Genomic DNA, 5,000 nt, shown 5'->3' with positions numbered 1-5,000 from the left:
CACACACACATCTGCACACCAACACACATTCACATAAATATTCTGCAACTCCTAAAGATAATTATATGCTTCGGTCTGCGATCATATTTTTTCTCCTTTACATTTTCCTTTTTCTTTTGTATAAAATGTCTTAAGTCATTAAGAAAAAAAAAAAAAAAACGAGATAAAGAGGTTAATCTCGTTTCCCCTTATGGTGTCCTGTCCTTACATAATTTAACTTACATTTCGTCCGGATTCGTTGACTAATTTTCAACCCTGGCTTTGAAAGTAATTATTAAAAGCATTTGCATGTTTTTAGAGTAAAAACGAGGGAAGAAAAACGACTGCCTGTCATGTTCTCGGCGACGTTGATGTATATGTTTCTTTTTTTTTCCCCTTTTTTTCGGACGTGCAACAAAATTAGAGATACTAGAGCTCTTTGACACTCACTTTTCTCTCTTGGGGTCGGAAGCGGGTCTCTGTGCCTCGTCCTCCCAAACGTCGAAGTCATCATCGTCGTCGTCATCCTCGTCGTAGTCAGAAAGGAGGACGACTTTGAAAGTTGGTTCTTCTTCGGTTCCCTCAGCTGTGGCGGAGGAAATGTCTATGTGACTCACTGTATGGCCTACGTCCCTCTTACCGTAATGTTCGTTCTCGTCACCTGCGTGTTTTTCGTCCACCGACATCGCGGAAGAAAAGAAAGAAGGTAGAACAATGTCTCTACATCAGACTTAAAAGGCTTTCCTTTAAGAAAAGTAATAGCTGATCTTTTTTCGACGGACTGTCACGTTCTATCACCATCTCTCCTTTCGAAAACTGGAATGCTACTGCTGAGTACTACAGCTTGGGAGGGACACAACAACACACCATAGGATGTGTTCAGAGCAACACGTTCGACTGTTCTAAGCCAATGGAGTATAGGATTTTTGCTAAAGACTCGGGATTCAAAGGCCGTGCGCGCGCGTGTGTGTGCGTGCGTTTGCAAACCAACCGCACACTTGACCCGCTGTTTCACTACTCTGAACTCAGGCTTGTTTCTTGTGCTACCTCCACCCACCCGCCCACCCTCTCGTGTTGGTTTTGGAGCGAGGTCACATCCACAACATGGTAAAGGATTCGACATCCTTCCCCGAGTTGTCACGCCCGCCGTCATTGCGTTAAGTGTGACCTGAAATTGTCTCTTGTTCTGGACAATACATTCTTTCACGTTTCGTCTGTCAATTCAACTAGTGGGGCGCGAAGGTGGGGTTAGGGGGGGGGGGGTCACTCAGAGAAACCATTCATCAAGGCTGCGTACTCATGAAATCCACTAGAACTTGAGGTTGTGGGTAGAAGTTATATAACTGAGTGTCTTCCTGGAGAAACGGATGACTCAAAGAGAGAAGGGAGAAAAGAGGAAGAATTATCATAAAAATAAATCTTTTAGCATCATGCAATACCGAAATAGTGGTATTGGACTTATAGTTTCACGTACATCTAACCATACCATATATCGTCCTTCTAACCAGACCTACTCTGTATACGTCTAATCCGAATTTTATTTACGCTCCTGAAAAAAGCAAAAAAAAACAAACAAACAAACAAACAAAAAAAAAAAAAAACAGATCATATGTACGCGATGAAACATACGCATCCTCGCTATTAAGACCTCGTTTGTTTACATCGGATCCAAACCCCAAGGGCCTTGTTTGAACCATGCGTTTTATTCACCATAGAGCCAATTGAACTCTCCTAAATTAATGACGTAAAAGAAACTTAATAAAGATTCTGGCTAATACTCGTGCATGCACTGCGCACTTCATGCAGTCAAAATAAAAGAAAGTAAAAGACTCAATATGTTTCCGGTTCATCATGTCTGTCATTTTGTCTTACGCGACTTTCTTTTGTTTTTTTTATCTTGTATGTCTATGCACAACTGCATGACGAAGTATAACCTAGAGGGATGGGAGAGGGGGAACATGACAAGAAGGCATGGTAAAAAAAAAATCCTTGCTAGCGTGTAAATGTAAATACTGAAATAATTACCAACGTTTCTGATTAATAATACGCCGATAAATTTTCTATGTTTGCCATAGTCTGAGAGATCCAGATCCTTGTCTAGATGACTTAAATGTTGCGAATATGTACTGCATGACGAGCAACTTTTTTTTTTTTCTTTCTTTTTTTTCTTTTCTTTTTTTTTTTTTTGAGAAGAGTATCTACAAAAACAACCAATTTCCGACCTGCAAATGGTATTGTTATTCAAAGCGTCTAATTTTTAATGTACTTTCCTGATACGTAATGTATATGGATATCACTTAAATTTATACATAAAAAGATCACCGAGAACTTGGTTTTCATACTTATAAACAACGAACTTGTCCTTTATAAGTACGCCGATATAACATGTTTTGGTCAAGTTGTTCTAATATACAACGGCTGTTTTATTAACTGATCTTAGATCTTTCTATCAAAATGCATGAAAATGACAACAAAAAAGGGCGTCACCATGATAAATTCACTGGAAGGTGTGTGTGTGTGTGGGGGGGGGGGTAATAAATAACCCTAGACAGTTGGTAAAGATGGTGGGATACAGCCCCTTAGTGCCCCCCCCCCCCCGCGATGGCGCCCCTGTAACAGAATCAACCAGATTGTAGCTTAATGGGCATCAAAAACACACTCACACACGCTTTACCAACAATGTATGTCTCAGAATCTAACATGAACTGTACAAATCATTTAGACATAGTTCCTATGCCTATTCATGTGTATACAGTGTATATAGTATGAATAAACATATAAAAATCAATCACACACACAAAGTCTGTTTGTGTGTGTGATATAAAGAGTATGTGTGTATAGTATGTATGAATTTATTATGCTGGAACACACACACACACACACATTTACACGCATGTCTATCTGTGACATGTATGTAACGATTTGAACATATATCCTTATAAACACATGCGCATGTGCAATGATAATGTTATGCATTTGACTAACGATAGATTGGCTGTCTTGTGAAACATCTGCGCCTCTGAATATAGACCCACAACAGAATATATCTCACTCAGCATATGGTCCTCTCATAAACACACATGTGCTGTATATCCACATACGTTCTTGAGATACGTTATTGGTTATGTATGGTCGTTATGCGACGTATTCTACTTCTCTTACCCTCTTTCCTTCTTCATGATTTATTTTCCTTCTCTCTCCTCCTCCCTTTCTTCTTTCCCCTCTTCCGCTTCTCCTTTTTCCCCCCCTGTTCCTTCTTCTTCCCTTCCCCCTCTCCCCTTTTCTACACTCCGATTTCCCCCCTACTCCTTCCCCCCCTTCCCCCTCCCCCATCCTCACTCACTTCCCCTCCTCCTCCACCCAGCCCCACTCTCTCTCTCTCTCCTCTTCCACTCCTCCTTCCTCCCACCCCCCCTCCCATCCTCCTCCCCCCCTATCCCCCATCCCCACTCCCTTCCCCCCACCCCTGCTCCCCTCCCCCCCTCCCGATTACATCTATCCATCGCCCCAACCAGGCACACGTCAGCAGTAACTGGCACTACCATTTCTGCCTGACCACATGTGCACTCCTTTCTTATCATTATCAAATTTATATAGTAATTGTTATCGCGTTCTTATTATTGCTATCATCGTTATCATTTTCAGCATTGTTATTACTGGTATTATCATTCGTCTTATTATCATAACTATCATTATTATTACTAGCATCAATACTATCATCATTTTTCTAAGTAGGTCATCATTACAAATATCCTTTTCGATATTGTTTGATTATCTTTATCCTAATCCTACGATCACAGCAATAAATAATAACACTGTTCTCTTGTTTGGTTCTTACCCCATACCCATTCACTTTAACTTCATTACGACAAATATAAAACACACACACACACGCACACACACACACACACATCCAAGCCTTATCTGCATCAGCTGTAGTTGTCATAAACTTTTATCTTCTCATTTATAAACCACCTGTCAATTCGCTTCCGTTAACTCTCTGAATATTTTCTGAAATTGTATTTTTCACTGTTCTGAGGGAAAAAAAAATCGAATTTCCAAAGTATGAGACTACATACATCGCTATTGTGGGTGTTTAACTATGTTATTCTTGCTACGTTATTTTAACTATGTTATTCTTATGATGTTATTCTTACTGTAATATCTGAGAATATTTGTATAAATGGCACTTGCGCTTTTTCTTTTTCTCTTCGGCAGAGCGCGCTAATGTCCCTGTAACTCAAATAAATCGTAGAATATGTGAAGACAAAAGAATTGAGAAAAGATTTTGAATTACTTTAGTTACTTTCGTCAGGTACCAATGTATGTACTACGCCCGATTCGTGCTTATAACCATCACGATAATTATCATTACTATTATTGTAAGTATACGTATCATAACTATAACCATCTTCAGCATTTTCATTCTCATTATTGGTTGAGGCAGTGTCGCTCTTGCCTGATTGGAGGTACTTATTAAGATCAACTATAGTCTTAATAGCAAGTCAGGGCAAGAAGGGGCGGAGCCTCGTGACTTCAATCCGCGAAATCGGATACAGGAAATTGTCTGAGCGACATTTGAACAATAACTATAAAAAAAACCACACACGATACAATGACACCACACGAATTAGTGCCATGCTGGATATATGGATCCACATCGAGACATAATACCACATCCATATTCCCAGACATAATTTAAATATAATTCGTTTCGGAAATACCTCTGACGCGAGTGACTGAACTGAAATCCGCGCCGAGTGACGTCACAACATAAAATGGGTGTGCAGATTAAACGCCTTTTCACCCGGAAGTGCCCCGTCCTGTTTTTATTTAGACTTTAAAAAGGGTTTATTACCACTATGAAGGCGGCGGGATCATGAAACTAAAAGCGAATATCATTTGGACTAAGCTTAAAGGGACAACTATATCGGTTATACCTAATGAAATCTTCCAAAGCAAATGTTAAGTAATTCTGTGTGTCTCGCGATCTAAAATGCACTTTTCCATCAGTCATTATA

This window comes from Penaeus japonicus, unplaced genomic scaffold, assembly GCF_977035675.1.
Source record: "Penaeus japonicus unplaced genomic scaffold, GWHDUDI00000001_assembly GWHDUDI00000009, whole genome shotgun sequence".
NCBI lineage: Eukaryota > Metazoa > Arthropoda > Malacostraca > Decapoda > Penaeidae > Penaeus > Penaeus japonicus.
The sequence above is the reverse complement of the archived record's forward strand: the minus strand, read 5'-3'. Positions refer to the sequence as shown.